General features: G+C 47.7%; 1 protein-coding gene and 1 long non-coding RNA gene across 2 annotated transcripts in view; one reads left to right on the plus strand and one right to left on the minus strand.

The window, feature by feature from the left end:
- Positions 1-16,872, minus strand: part of kiaa1522 (KIAA1522 ortholog) — a 126,111-nt gene that overhangs the window by 28,301 nt on the left and 80,938 nt on the right. The window lies entirely within an intron of this gene.
- On the plus strand, positions 2,325-2,710 carry LOC127910026 (uncharacterized). The gene is made up of 3 exons (XR_008073688.1): positions 2,325-2,361; positions 2,473-2,509; positions 2,621-2,710. It is a non-coding gene; the product is annotated as an uncharacterized LOC127910026 (long non-coding RNA).

Genomic DNA, 16,872 nt, shown 5'->3' on the forward strand with positions numbered 1-16,872 from the left:
CTGAGAATTTTTTACCCTGGTTCCAGGGAGGTTCTGAGAATGTTTTACTCTGGTTCCAGGGAGGTTCTGAGAATGTTTTACTCTGGTTCCAGGGAGGTTCTGAGAACGTTTTACTCTGGTTCCAGGGAGGTTCTGAGAACGTTTTAATATGGTCCCAGGGAGGTCTTATTAACGCTCTGAGAATAGACGTTCCAGGTGATTTTGAGTTTTGTAATAACTGAATGTTTCAGTGAGACTTTTAATAACACTGCTATCTTATTTTGGGTTAAATTTGTTGAACTCCAAGAACACATGGAAATGAATTTCCTTAGACATTAATCATACAAACACATCAGTGAGATTCAGACCTTTAATCTTCTGTTCTCTATCCATGGATTTAGTCCACTACGCCACCAGGATGGAGCTAGCGTGAATGTCATGCTATTTTACGCCTACAAAGCTGTTCATTTTAGTCTATTTAAACCAGTGGTGTAAAGTACTTAAGTAAAAATTACTTTAAAGTACTACCTACGTAGTTTTTGTGGGTATCTGTACTTTACTATTGACATTTTTGACAAATTTTACTTCATCCTAAAGAAAATAATGTACTTTTTTACTCCACACATTTTCCCTGACACTCAAAAGTACTTGTTACATGTTGAATGCTGAGTAAAGACAGGGAAATGGTTCAATTCACAGACCTATCAAGAGAACATCCTGGTCATCGTCCCTACAGCCTCTGATCTGGAGGACTCACTAAACAGAGAACATCCCTGGTCATCCCTACTGCCTCTGATCTGGTGGACTCACTAAACAGAGAACATCCCTGGTCATCCCTACTGCCTCTGATCTGGAGGACTCACTAAACAGAGAACATCCCTGGTCATCCCTACTGCCTCTGATCTGGAGGACTCACTCAACAGAGAACATCCCTGGTCATCCCTACTGCCTCTGGATCTGGTGGACTCACTAAACAGAGAACATCCCTGGTCATCCCTACTGCCTCTGGATCTGGAGGACTCACTAAACAGATAACATCCCTGGTCATCCCTACTGCCTCTGATCTGGAAGACTCACTCAACAGAGAACATCCCTGGTCATCCCTACTGCCTCTGATCTGGTGGACTCACTAAACAGAGAACATCCCTGGTCATCCCTACTGCCTCTGATCTGGAGGACTCACTAAACAGATAACATCCCTGGTCATCCCTACTGCCTCTGATCTGGAGGACTCACTAAACAGAGAACATCCCTGGTCATCCCTACTGCCTCTGATCTGGAGGACTCACTAAACAGAGAACATCCCTGGTCATCTCTACTGCATCTGATCTGGAGGACTCACTAAACAGAGAACATCCTGGTCATCTCTACTGCATCTGATCTGGGGGACTCACTAAACAGAAAACATCCTGGTCATCTCTACTGCATCTGGTCTGGGGGACTCACTAAACAGAAAACATCCTGGTCATCTCTACTGCATCTGGTCTGGGGGACTCACTAAACAGAAAACATCCTGGTCATCTCTACTGCCTCTGATCTGGAGGACTCACTAAACAGAGAACATCCTGGTCATCTCTACTGCATCTGGTCTGGGGGACTCACTAAACAGAGACAGGATGTCAACACTCTAGGTCCATAAAGACAGGACAGGATGCCAGCACTCTAGGTCCATAGAGACACAGGACAGGATGTCAGCACTCTAGGTCCATAAAGACAGAGGACAGGATGTCAACACTCTAGGTCCATAAAGACAGAGGACAGGATGCCAGCACTCTAGGTCCATAAAGACACAGGACAGGATGTCAGCACTCTAGGTCCATAAAGACAGAGGACAGGATGTCAACACTCTAGGTCCATAAAGACACAGGACAGGATGCCAGCACTCTAGGTCCATAAAGACAGGACAGGATGTCAACACTCTAGGTCCATAAAGACAGAGGACAGGATGCCAGCACTCTAGGTCCATAAAGACACAGGACAGGATGCCAGCACTCGAGGTCCATAAAGACACAGGACAGGATGTCAGCACTCTAGGTCCATAGAGACACAGGACATGATGCCAACACTCTAGGTCCATAAAGACAGGACAGGATGTCAACACTCTAGGTCCATAAAGACACAGGACAGGATGCCAGCATTCTAGGTCCATAAAGACAGAGGACAGGATGCCAGCACTCTAGGTGCATAAAGACACAGGACAGGATGTCAACACTCTAGGTCCATAGAGACACAGGACAGGATGCCAACACTCAACACTCTCTCTCCCTCTAGGTCCACAAAGACACAGGACAGGATGTCAACACTCTAGGTCCATAGAGACACAGGACATGATGCCAACACTCTAGGTCCATAAAGACACAGGACAGGATGTCAACACTCTAGGTCCATAAAGACACAGGACAGGATGCCAGCACTCTAGGTCCATAAAGACACAGGACAGGATGCCAACACTCTAGGTCCATAGAGACACAGGACATGATGCCAACACTCTAGGTCCATAAAGACACAGGACAGGATGCCAACACTCTAGGTCCATAAAGACACAGGACAGGATGCCAGCACTCTAGGTCCATAAAGACACAGGACAGGATGCCAGCACTCTAGGTCCATAAAGACACAGGACAGGATGCCAGCACTCTAGGTCCATAAAGACACAGGACAGGATGCCAGCACTCTAGGTCCATAAAGACACAGGACAGGATGTCAACACTCTAGGTCCATAAAGACACAGGACAGGATGCCAGCACTCTAGGTCCATAGAGACAGAGGACAGGATGCCAGCACTCTAGGTCCATAGAGACACAGGACAGGATGTCAACACTCTAGGTTCTCCTCTATAACAGGGGGAGGGGAGCCACTCTCTCTCTCCTCTATAACAGGGGGAGGGGAGCAACTCTCTCTCTCCTCTACAGGAGGGAGGGGAGCCACTCTCTCTCGTCTATAACAGGGGGAGGGGAGCCACTCTCTCTCCTCTATAACAGGGGGAGGGGAGCCACTCTCTCTCCTCTATAACAGGGGGGAGGGGAGCCACTCTCTCTCCTCTATAACAGGGGGGATAAGGGGAGCCACTCTCTCTCCTCTATAACAGGGGGAGCCACTCTCTCTCCTCTATAACAGGAGGGAGGGGAGCCACTCTCTCTCCTCTATAACAGGGGGGAGGGAGCCACTCTCTCTCCTCTATAACAGGAGGGAGGGGAGCCACTCTCCTCTATAACAGGGGAGGGGAGCCACTCTCTCTCCTCTATAACAGGGGGAGGGGAGCCACTCTCTCTCCTCTATAACAGGGGGAAGGGGAGCCACTCTCTCTCCTCTATAACAGGGGGAGGGGAGCCACTCTCTCTCCTCTATAACAGGGGGAGGGGGCCACTCTCCTCTATAACAGGAGAGATAAGGGGAGCCACTCTCTCTCCTCTATAACAGGGGAGGGGAGCCACTCTCTCTCAGGGAGGGGGAGCCACTCTATAACAGGAGAGATAGGGGAGCCACTCTCTCTCCTCTATAACAGGGGAGGGGAGCCACTCTCTCTCCTCTATAACAGGGGGAGGGGAGCCACTCTCTCTCCTCTATAACAGGGGGGAGGGGAGCCACTCTCCTCTATAACAGGAGAGATAAGGGGAGCCACTCTCTCTCCTCTATAACAGGGGGAGCCACTCTCTCTCCTCTATAACAGGAGGGAGGGGAGCCACTCTCTCTCCTCTATAACAGGAGAGATAAGGGGAGCCACTCCCTCTCCTCTATAACAGGAGGGAGGGGAGCCACTCTCTCTCCTCTATAACAGGAGGAGTGAGCCACTCTCTCCTCTAGATAAGGGGGGCCATTCTCTCTCCTCTATAACAGGGGGGAGGGGAGCCACTCTCTCTCCTCTATAACAGGGGGGAGGGGAGCCACTCTCTCTCCTGTAAACTGAAATCATCTGTGTTGAGGCATGTTGATGCCTTAACTAGATTAACTAGATTAACTAGATTAACTAGATTAACTAGATTACTAAACCAATGGCGTTCCATCATGACTTAACTTGATTTAGGTTGGGCTGTTCTGTGACTAAGGAAGCGTTTCGCGTTTGAAGTATCACAAGTTACTCAACCCTGACTGACTGTCTGCACACAACCTCGTTGTGCTGGAGATTTCTGTTTCCAAAATGGCACACTCTTCTCGATACAGTGATACAGTGATACAGTGATACAGTGACCAGGGAAACAGCCTAAAAGGGTTCACCACTATACTACTTTACTAATAGAGAGAATAGAGATCATAGTTCACGACAGACAGACAGACAGACAGACAGACAGACAGACAGACAGACAGAAATACAGACAGACAGACAGACAGACAGACAGACAGACAGACAGACAGACAGACAGACAGACAGACAGAACAGACAGACAGACAGACAGACAGACAGACAGACAGACAGACAGACAGACAGACAGACAGACAGACAGACAGACAGACAGACAGACCAAGGATTTTGGGGTGGGGGAGGAGAGGGGGGGGTCATATTATAAAAACAGCTGTTTCCATGAAATGTACAGAGCAATTGACAGCCAAACATTCAGCTTTTCCAACCATCTTGAAAGAGTTCCCACATATGCTGAGCATTTGTTGGCTGCTTTTCCTTCACTCTGCGGTCCAACTCATCCCAAACAATCTCAATTGGGTTGAGGACGGGTGTTTGTGGAGCACTCCAGGTCATCTGATAGTCCCACTAAGCCCAAATCAGATGGGATGGCGTATCGCTACAGAATGCTGTGGTGGCCATGTTGGTTAATTGTGCCTTGAATTCTGAATAAATCACAGACAGTGTCACCAACAAAGAACCCCCACACCATCACACCACCTCCTCCATGCTTCACTGTGGGAACCACACATGCGGAGATCATCTGTGTCTTACAAAGTCACAGAGGTTGGAATTAAAAATCTCAAAGTTGGACTCCTCAGACCAAATGACAGATTTCCACCGGTCTAATGCCTGTGTTTCTTGGTGCAAGCAAGTCTCTTCTTATTATTGGTGTCCTTTAGTAGTGGTTTATGTGCAGCAATTTTACCATGAAGGCCTGATTCACTCAGTCTCCTCTGAACAGTTGATGTTGAGATGTGTCTGTTACTTGAACTCTGTGAAGCATTTATTTGGGATTCAATCTGAGGTGCAGTTAACTCTAATGAACTTATCCTCTGCAGCAGAGGTAACACTGGGTCTTCCTTTCCTGTTATCCTCTGGGGGTCCTCCTTTCCTGTGGCGAGAGTCAGTTAACTCTAATGAAGTTATCCTCTGCAACAAAGGTAACACTGGGTCTTCCTTTCCTGTGGGGGTCCTCATGAGAGTCAGTTAACTCTAATGAACTTATCCTCTGCAACAAAGGTAACACTGGGTCTTCCTTTCCTGTGGCGGTCCTCATGAGAGTCAGTTAACTCTAATGAAGTTATCCTCTGCAGCAGAGGTAACTCTGGGTCTTCCTTTCCTGTGGCGGTCCTCATGAGAGTCAGTTAACTCTAATGAACTTATCCTCTGCAGCAGAGGTAACACTGGGTCTTCCTTTCCTGTGGCGGTCCTCATGAGAGTCAGTTAACTCTAATGAAGTCATCCTCTGCAGCAGAGGTAACTCTGGGTCTTCCTTTCCTGTGGCGGTCCTCATGACAGCCAGTTAACTCTAATGAACTGATCCTCTGCAGCAGAGGTAACTCAGGGTCTTCCATTCCTGTGGCGGTCCCCATGAGAGCCAGTTAACTCTAATGAACGTATCCTCTGCAGCAGAGGTAACTCTGGGTCTTCCTTTCCTGTGGCGGTCCTCATGAGAGTCAGTTTCATCATAGAGCTTGATTGTTTTCACGACTGCACTTGATGAAACATTCGAAGGTCTTGACATTTTCCGGACTGACTGACGTTCATGTCTTAAAGTGATGATGGACTGTCGTTTCTCTTTGCTTATTTGAGCTGTTCTTGACATAATATGGACTTGGTATTTTACCAAATAGGACTATCTTCTGTATACCACCCCTACCTTGTCACAACACAACTGATTGTCTCAAACACATTAAGAAAAAAATAAATTCCACAAATAAACTTTTAAGAAGGCACACCTGTTAATTGAAATGCATTCCAGGTGACTACCTCATGAAGCTGGTTGAGAGAATGCCAATAGTGTGCAAAGCTGTCATAAAGCCAAAAGTTGGCTACTTTGAAGAATCTCAAATATAAAATATGTTTTGATTTGTTTAACACTTTTTTGGTTACAATATGATTCCATATGTGTTATTTCATAGTGTTGATGTCTTCACTATTATTCTACAATGTAGAAAATTAATAAAATCCCTTGAATGAGTAGGTGTTCTAAAACTTTTGACTGGTACTGCATGTGTAGAGTAGTACTCCTTGCAGAAACAAGCCTGAATGTAACATTACAGAGGCGAGCTACCGGTGAATTCCTCACAGGAACAATCAAAAGACAGGCACTGCCAAGACGGTTCTATAGCCCCTTGGGGTCCTTACAAACACTGTGGTAGAAGAGGAGGGAAGAATGGCAGATGTTCTACATACCGGTTCTGACAGAAACCTACCTGAATGTTCTACAAGCTATCTCTGTACCGGTTCTGACAGAAACCTACCTGAATGTTCTTCAAGCTATCTCTGTACTGGTTCTGACAGAAACCTACCTGAATGTTCTTCAAGCTATCTCTGTACCGGTTCTGACAGAAACCTACCTGAATGTTCTACAAGCTATCTCTGTACCGGTTCTGACAGAAACCTACCTGAATGTTCTACAAGCTATCTCTGTACCGGTTCTGACAGAAACCTACCTGGTTGTTCTTCAAGCTATCTCTGTACCGGTTCTGACAGAAACCTACCTGAATGTTCTACAAGCTATCTCTGTACCGGTTCTGACAGAAACCTACCTGAATGTTCTTCAAGCTATCTCTGTACCGGTTCTGACAGAAACCTACCTGAATGTTCTACAAGCTATCTCTGTACCGGTTCTGACAGAAACCTACCTGAATGTTCTACAAGCTATCTCTGTACCGGTTCTGACAGAAACCTACCTGAATGTTCTACAAGCTATCTCTGTACCGGTTCTGACAGAAACCTACCTGAATGTTCTACAAGCTATCTCTGTACCGGTTCTGACAGAAACCTACCTGGTTGTTCTTCAAGCTATCTCTGTACCGGTTCTGACAGAAACCTACCTGGTTGTTCTTCAAGCTATCTCTGTACCGGTTCTGACAGAAACCTACCTGAATGTTCTACAAGCTATCTCTGTACCGGTTCTGACAGAAACCTACCTGAATGTTCTACAAGCTATCTCTGTACCGGTTCTGACAGAAACCTACCTGAATGTTCTACAAGCTATCTCTGTACCGGTTCTGACAGAAACCTACCTGAATGTTCTACAAGCTATCTCTGTACCGGTTCTGACAGAAACCTACCTGAATGTTCTACAAGCTATCTCTGTACCGGTTCTGACAGAAACCTACCTGAATGTTCTACAAGCTATCTCTGTACCGGTTCTGACAGAAACCTACCTGAATGTTCTACAACAAATACACCACATCACCAAAAGTATGTGGACAACTGCTCTTCGAACTTCTCGTTCAAAAATCATGGGCATTAATATGTCGTTGGTCCCCCACTTTTACTGCTATAACAGCCTCCACTCTTCTGGGAAGGCTTTCCACTAGATGTTGGAACATTCCTGCTATAACAGCCTCCACTCTTCTGGGAAGGCTTTCCACTAGATGTTGGAACATTGCTGCTATAACAGCCTCCACTCTTCTGGGAAGGCTTTCCACTAGATGTTGGAACATTGCTGCTATAACAGCCTCCACTCTTCTGGGAAGGACATCCACTAGATGTTGGAACATTGCTGCTATAATAGCCTCCACTCTTCTGGGAAGGCTTTCCACTAGATGTTGGAACATTGTTGCTATAACAGCCTCCACTCTTCTGGGAAGGCTTTCCACTAGATGTTGGAACATTGCTGCTATAACAGCCTCCATTATTCTGGGAAGGACATCCACTAGATGTTGGAACATTCCTGCTATAACAGCCTCCACTCTTCTGGGAAGGCTTTCCACTAGATGTTGGAACATTGCTGCTATAACAGCCTCCATTCTTCTGGGAAGGACATCCACTAGATGTTGGAACATTCCTGCTATAACAGCCTCCACTCTTCTGGGAAGGCTTTCCACTAGATGTTGGAACATTGCTGCTATAACAGCCTCCACTCTTCTGGGAAGGACATCCACTAGATGTTGGAACATTGCTGCTATAATAGCCTCCACTCTTCTGGGAAGGACATCCACTAGATGTTGGAACATTGCTGGGGGGACTTGCTTCCATTCAGCCACAGGAACATTTGTGAGGTCGGGCACTGATGTTGGGTGATTAACAAACCATTTCTGTATGGACCTCGCTTGTGCACGGGGGGCATTGTCATGCTGAAACAGGAAAGGGCCTTCCCCAAACTGTTGCCACAAAGTTGGAAGCTCAGAATCGTCTAGAATGTCATTGTATGCTGTAGCGTTAAGATATCACTTCACTGGAACTAAGGGGCCCGAACCATGAAAAACAGCTCCAGACCATTAAACATGTGTTAACATTGCCAAAGCAAGTGAGGTAAATAATATACAAAAGTGAAATAAACAATACAAATTAACAGTAAACATTACACTCACAGAAGTTTCTAAATGTTTTAACAATGTACAAATGGTTAAGGGAAAATAAATAAACATAAATATGGGTTGTATTTACAATGGTGTTTTCTTGGAACTTTTCTTGTGGCAACAGGTCACAAATCTTGCTGCTGTGATGGAACACTGTGGAATTTCACCCAGTAGGTATGGGAGTTTATCACAATTAGATTTGTTTTCAAATTATTTGTGGATCTGTGTAATCTGAGGGAAATATGTCTCTCTAATATGGTCATACATTGGGAAGGAGGTTAGGAAGTGCAGCTCAGTTTCCACCTAATTTTGTGGGCAGTGAGCACATAGCCTGTCTTCTCTTGAGAGCCAGGTCTGCCTACGGTGGCCTTTCTCAATAGCAAGGCTATGCTCACTAAGACTGTACATAGTCAAAGCTTTCCTTAATTTTGGGTCAGTCACAGTGATCAGGTATTCTGCCGCTGTGTACTCTCTGTTTAGGGCCAAATAGCATTCTAGTCTGTCTGCCTGCCTGTCTGCCTGCCTGCCTGCCTGTCTGTCTGTGGAATGTGGTGTGGAGAGCTGTTCTGTTATCTCTGATAAAACAAATAGAGAGGAGGGGTCAGAGTTCCCTGAGAGACAGAGAGATCAAGAGAGGCAGACATAGAGAGGGGTGTAAGGGCTCACACACACACACACACACACACACACACACACACACACACACACACACACACACACACACACACACACACACACACACACACACACACACACACACACACACACACACACACACACACACACACACACACACACACACACACACACACACACACACTGCCATTCCCTGCTACAAACAGAGGTCTGCCTATCCAAATCCGAGGCGAGGGAACCCCTGATGTACTGTATGCTGCAGATGAGACACACTCATGACGTTAGTTAGCTATCCAGATAGATAGGCCTGTTGTATCTCTCTCTCTCTCTCTCTCTCTCTCTCTCTCTCTCTCTCTCTCTCTCTCTCTACGGTCTCTCTCTCTTCTCTCTAGAATGTTGTCTCTCTCTCTCTCTCTCTCTCTCTCTCTCTCTCTCTCTCTCTCTCTACGGTGTCTCTACGGTATCTCCTGTAGCCACAGCCCCTGTGTTCTGACGTGTAGAATGTTGTTAATGAATAGGTGTCTTTGTAATGTCTGCGCTCAGCTTGATACAGCTTGGCCTTTTAGATTGTGTCTTTATCAGAGAAGACACTGTAGCACTCGTAGAGAATGCTATAGGAATGAGAAGTAGCCTGGATGAGTCATTATCATCGCTAACTCTGGTCCTGAAGAGATACAGCCTTCAGTAGTGGACTAACTCTGGTCCTGAAGAGATACAGCCTTCAGTAGGGGACTAACTCTGGTCCTGAAGAGATACAGCCTTCAGTAGGGGACTAACTCTGGTCCTGAAGAGATACAGTCTTCAGTAGGGGACTAACTCTGGTCCTGAAGAGATACAGCCTTCAGTAGGGGACTAACTCTGGTCCTGAAGAGATACAGCCTTCAGTAGGGGACTAACTCTGGTCCTGAAGAGATACAGCCTTCAGTAGGGGACTAACTCTGGTCCTGAAGAGATACAGCCTTCAGTAGGGGACTAACTCTGGTCCTGAAGAGATACAGCCTTCAGTAGGGGACTAACTCTGGTCCTGAAGAGATACAGCCTTCAGTAGGGGACTAACTCTGGTCCTGAAGAGATACAGCCTTCAGTAGGGGACTAACTCTGGTCCTGAAGAGATACAGCCTTCAGTAGGGGACTAACTCTGGTCCTGAAGAGATACAGTCTTCAGTAGGGGACTAACTCTGGTCCTGAAGAGATACAGCCTTCAGTAGGGGACTAACTCTGGTCCTGAAGAGATACAGTCTTCAGTAGGGGACTAACTCTGGTCCTGAAGAGATACAGCCTTCAGTAGGGGACTAACTCTGGTCCTGAAGAGATACAGGGGACTAACTTGGTCCTGAAGAGATACAGTAGGGGACTAACTCTGGTCCTGAAGAGATACAGCCTTCAGTAGGGGACTAACTCTGGTCCTGAAGAGATACAGCCTTCAGTAGGGGACTAACTCTGGTCCTGAAGAGATACAGCCTTCAGTAGGGGACTAACTCTGGTCCTGAAGAGATACAGCCTTCAGTAGGGGACTAACTCTGGTCCTGAAGAGATACAGCCTTCAGTAGGGGACTAACTCTGGTCCTGAAGAGATACAGCCTTCAGTAGGGGACTAACTCTGGTCCTGAAGAGATACAACCTTCAGTAGGGGACTAACTCTGGTCCTGAAGAGATACAGCCTTCAGTAGGGGACTAACTCTGGTCCTGAAGAGATACAGCCTTCAGTAGGGGACTAACTCTGGTCCTGAAGAGATACAGCCTTCAGTAGGGGACTAACTCTGGTCCTGAAGAGATACAGCCTTCAGTAGGGGACTAACTCTGGTCCTGAAGAGATACAGCCTTCAGTAGGGGACTAACTCTGGTCCTGAAGAGATACAGCCTTCAGTAGGGGACTAACTCTGGTCCTGAAGAGATACAGCCTTCAGTAGGGGACTAACTCTGGTCCTGAAGAGATACAGCCTTCAGTAGGGGACTAACTCTGGTCCTGAAGAGATACAGCCTTCAGTAGGGGACTAACTCTGGTCCTGAAGAGATACAGCCTTCAGTAGGGGACTAACTCTGGTCCTGAAGAGATACAGCCTTCAGTAGGGGACTAACTCTGGTCCTGAAGAGATACAGCCTTCAGTAGGGGACTAACTCTGGTCCTGAAGAGATACAGCCTTCAGTAGGGGACTAACTCTGGTCCTGAAGAGATACAGCCTTCAGTAGGGGACTAACTCTGGTCCTGAAGAGATACAGCCTTCAGTAGGGGACTAACTCTGGTCCTGAAGAGATACAGCCTTCAGTAGGGGACTAACTCTGGTCCTGAAGAGATACAGTAGGGGACCTTCAGCCTAGTAGGGGACTAACTCTGGTCCTGAAGAGATACAGCCTTCAGTAGGGGACTAACTCTGGTCCTGAAGAGATACAGCCTTCAGTAGGGGACTAACTCTGGTCCTGAAGAGATACAGCCTTCAGTAGGGGACTAACTCTGGTCCTGAAGAGATACAGCCTTCAGTAGGGGACTAACTCTGGTCCTGAAGAGATACAGCCTTCAGTAGGGGACTAACTCTGGTCCTGAAGAGATACAGCCTTCAGTAGGGGACTAACTCTGGTCCTGAAGAGATACAGTCTTCAGTAGGGGACTAACTCTGGTCCTGAAGAGATACAGCCTTCAGTAGGGGACTAACTCTGGTCCTGAAGAGATACAGTCTTCAGTAGGGGACTAACTCTGGTCCTGAAGAGATACAGCCTTCAGTAGGGGACTAACTCTGGTCCTGAAGAGATACAGCCTTCAGTAGGGGACTAACTCTGGTCCTGAAGAGATACAGCCTTCAGTAGGGGACTAACTCTGGTCCTGAAGAGATACAGCCTTCAGTAGGGGACTAACTCTGGTCCTGAAGAGATACAGCCTTCAGTAGGGGACTAACTCTGGTCCTGAAGAGATACAGTCTTCAGTAGGGGACTAACTCTGGTCCTGAAGAGATACAGCCTTCAGTAGGGGACTAACTCTGGTCCTGAAGAGATACAGTCTTCAGTAGGGGACTAACTCTGGTCCTGAAGAGATACAGCCTTCAGTAGGGGACTAACTCTGGTCCTGAAGAGATACAGCCTTCAGTAGGGGACTAACTCTGGTCCTGAAGAGATACAGCCTTCAGTAGGGGACTAACTCTGGTCCTGAAGAGATACAGCCTTCAGTAGGGGACTAACTCTGGTCCTGAAGAGATACAGCCTTCAGTAGGGGACTAACTCTGGTCCTGAAGAGATACAGCCTTCAGTAGGGGACTAACTCTGGTCCTGAAGAGATACAGCCTTCAGTAGGGGACTAACTCTGGTCCTGAAGAGATACAGCCTTCAGTAGGGGACTAACTCTGGTCCTGAAGAGATACAGCCTTCAGTAGGGGACTAACTCTGGTCCTGAAGAGATACAGCCTTCAGTAGGGGACTAACTCTGGTCCTGAAGAGATACAGCCTTCAGTAGGGGACTAACTCTGGTCCTGAAGAGATACAGCCTTCAGTAGGGGACTAACTCTGGTCCTGAAGAGATACAGCCTTCAGTAGGGGACTAACTCTGGTCCTGAAGAGATACAGCCTTCAGTAGGGGACTAACTCTGGTCCTGAAGAGATACAGCCTTCAGTAGGGGACTAACTCTGGTCCTGAAGAGATACAGATACTTTCAGTAGGGGACTAACTCTGGTCCTGAAGAGATACAGCCTTCAGTAGGGGACTAACTCTGGTCCTGAAGAGATACAGCCTTCAGTAGGGGACTAACTCTGGTCCTGAAGAGATACAGCCTTCAGTAGGGGACTAACTCTGGTCCTGAAGAGATACAGCCTTCAGTAGGGGACTAACTCTGGTCCTGAAGAGATACAGCCTTCAGTAGGGGACTAACTCTGGTCCTGAAGAGATACAGCCTTCAGTAGGGGACTAACTCTGGTCCTGAAGAGATACAGCCTTCAGTAGGGGACTAACTCTGGTCCTGAAGAGATACAGTCTTCAGTAGGGGACTAACTCTGGTCCTGAAGAGATACAGCCTTCAGTAGGGGACTAACTCTGGTCCTGAAGAGATACAGCCTTCAGTAGGGGACTAACTCTGGTCCTGAAGAGATACAGCCTTCAGTAGGGGACTAACTCTGGTCCTGAAGAGATACAGCTTCAGTAGGGGACTAACTCTGGTCCTGAAGAGATACAGCCTTCAGTAGGGGACTAACTCTGGTCCTGAAGAGATACAGTCTTCAGTAGGGGACTAACTCTGGTCCTGAAGAGATACAGCCTTCAGTAGGGGACTAACTCTGGTCCTGAAGAGATACAGCTTCAGTAGGGGACTAACTCTGGTCCTGAAGAGATACAACCTTCAGTAGGGGACTAACTCTGGTCCTGAAGAGATACAGCCTTCAGTAGGGGACTAACTCTGGTCCTGAAGAGATACAGTCTTCAGTAGGGGACTAACTCTGGTCCTGAAGAGATACAGCCTTCAGTAGGGGACTAACTCTGGTCCTGAAGAGATACAGCCTTCAGTAGGGGACTAACTCTGGTCCTGAAGAGATACAGCCTTCAGTAGGGGACTAACTCTGGTCCTGAAGAGATACAGCCTTCAGTAGGGGACTAACTCTGGTCCTGAAGAGATACAGCCTTCAGTAGGGGACTAACTCTGGTCCTGAAGAGATACAGCCTTCAGTAGGGGACTAACTCTGGTCCTGAAGAGATACAGCCTTCAGTAGGGGACTAACTCTGGTCCTGAAGAGATACAGCCTTCAGTAGGGGACAACTCTGGTCCTGAAGAGATACAGCCTTCAGTAGGGGACTAACTCTGGTCCTGAAGAGATACAGCCTTCAGTAGGGGACTAACTCTGGTCCTGAAGAGATACAGCCTTCAGTAGGGGACTAACTCTGGTCCTGAAGAGATACAGCCTTCAGTAGGGGACTAACTCTGGTCCTGAAGAGATACAGCCTTCAGTAGGGGACTAACTCTGGTCCTGAAGAGATACAGCCTTCAGTAGGGGACTAACTCTGGTCCTGAAGAGATACAGCCTTCAGTAGGGGACTAACTCTGGTCCTGAAGAGATACAGCCTTCAGTAGGGGACTAACTCTGGTCCTGAAGAGATACACCTAAGCCTTCAGTAGGGGACTAACTCTGGTCCTGAAGAGATACAGCCTTCAGTAGGGGACTAACTCTGGTCCTGAAGAGATACAGCCTTCAGTAGGGGACTAACTCTGGTCCTGAAGAGATACAGCCTTCAGTAGGGGACTAACTCTGGTCCTGAAGAGATACAGCCTTCAGTAGGGGACTAACTCTGGTCCTGAAGAGATACAGCCTTCAGTAGGGGACTAACTCTGGTCCTGAAGAGATACAGTAGGGGACTAACTCTGGTCCTGAAGCCTTCAGTAGGGGACTAACTCTGGGGACTAACTCTGGTCCTGAAGAGATACAGCCTTCAGTAGGGGACTAACTCTGGTCCTGAAGAGATACAGCCTTCAGTAGGGGACTAACTCTGGTCCTGAAGAGATACAGCCTTCAGTAGGGGACTAACTCTGGTCCTGAAGAGATACAGCCTTCAGTAGGGGACTAACTCTGGTCCTGAAGAGATACAGCCTTCAGTAGGGGACTAACTCTGGTCCTGAAGAGATACAGCCTTCAGTAGGGGACTAACTCTGGTCCTGAAGAGATACAGCCTTCAGTAGGGGACTAACTCTGGTCCTGAAGAGATACAGCCTTCAGTAGGGGACTAACTCTGGTCCTGAAGAGATACAGCCTTCAGTAGGGGACTAACTCTGGTCCTGAAGAGATACAGCCTTCAGTAGGGGACTAACTCTGGTCCTGAAGAGATACAGCCTTCAGTAGGGGACTAACTCTGGTCCTGAAGAGATACAGCCTTCAGTAGGGGACTAACTCTGGTCCTGAAGAGATACAGCCTTCAGTCCTGAAGAGGGACTAACTCTGGTCCTGAAGAGATACAGCCTTCAGTAGGGGACTAACTCTGGTCCTGAAGAGATACAGCCTTCAGTAGGGGACTAACTCTGGTCCTGAAGAGATACAGTCTTCAGTAGGGGACTAACTCTGGTCCTGAAGAGATACAGCCTTCAGTAGGGGACTAACTCTGGTCCTGAAGAGATACAGCCTTCAGTAGGGGACTAACTCTGGTCCTGAAGAGATACAGTCTTCAGTAGGGGACTAACTCTGGTCCTGAAGAGATACAGCCTTCAGTAGGGGACTAACTCTGGTCCTGAAGAGATACAGCCTTCAGTAGGGGACTAACTCTGGTCCTGAAGAGATACAGCCTTCAGTAGGGGACTAACTCTGGTCCTGAAGAGATACAGCCTTCAGTAGGGGACTAACTCTGGTCCTGAAGAGATACAGCCTTCAGTAGGGGACTAACTCTGGTCCTGAAGAGATACAGCCTTCAGTAGGGGACTAACTCTGGTCCTGAAGAGATACAGCCTTCAGTAGGGGACTAACTCTGGTCCTGAAGAGATACAGCCTTCAGTAGGGGACTAACTCTGGTCCTGAAGAGATACAGCCTTCAGTAGGGGACTAACTCTGGTCCTGAAGAGATACAGCCTTCAGTAGGGGACTAACTCTGGTCCTGAAGAGATACAGCCTTCAGTAGGGGACTAACTCTGGTCCTGAAGGTCCTGAAGAGATACAGCCTTCAGTAGGGGACTAACTCTGGTCCTGAAGAGATACAGCCTTCAGTAGGGGACTAACTCTGGTCCTGAAGAGATACAGCCTTCAGTAGGGGACTAACTCTGGTCCTGAAGAGATACAGCCTTCAGTAGGGGACTAACTCTGGTCCTGAAGAGATACAGCCTTCAGTAGGGGACTAACTCTGGTCCTGAAGAGATACAGCCTTCAGTAGGGGACTAACTCTGGTCCTGAAGAGATACAGCCTTCAGTAGGGGACTAACTCTGGTCCTGAAGAGATACAGCCTTCAGTAGGGGACTAACTCTGGTCCTGAAGAGATACAGCCTTCAGTAGGGGACTAACTCTGGTCCTGAAGAGATACAGCCTTCAGTAGGGGACTAACTCTGGTCCTGAAGAGATACAGCCTTCAGTAGGGGACTAACTCTGGTCCTGAAGAGATACAGCCTTCAGTAGGGGACTAACTCTGGTCCTGAAGAGATACAGCCTTCAGTAGGGGACTAACTCTGGTCCTGAAGAGATACAGCCTTCAGTAGGGGACTAACTCTGGTCCTGAAGAGATACAGCCTTCAGTAGGGGACTAACTCTGGTCCTGAAGAGATACAGCCTTCAGTAGGGGACTAACTCTGGTCCTGAAGAGATACAGCCTTCAGTAGGGGACTAACTCTGGTCCTGAAGAGATACAGCCTTCAGTAGGGGACTAACTCTGGTCCTGAAGAGATACAGCCTTCAGTAGGGGACTAACTCTGGTCCTGAAGAGATACAGCCTTCAGTAGGGGACTAACTCTGGTCCTGAAGAGATACAGCCTTCAGTAGGGGACTAACTCTGGTCCTGAAGAGATACAGCCTTCAGTAGGGGACTAACTCTGGTCCTGAAGAGATACAGCCTTCAGTAGGGGACTAACTCTGGTCCTGAAGAGATACAGCCTTCAGTAGGGGGTCCTGACTAACTCTGGTCCTGAAGAGATACAGCCTTCAGTAGGGGACTAACTCTGGTC

Source organism: Oncorhynchus keta, chromosome 20, assembly GCF_023373465.1.
Source record: "Oncorhynchus keta strain PuntledgeMale-10-30-2019 chromosome 20, Oket_V2, whole genome shotgun sequence".
Lineage (NCBI taxonomy): Eukaryota > Metazoa > Chordata > Actinopteri > Salmoniformes > Salmonidae > Oncorhynchus > Oncorhynchus keta.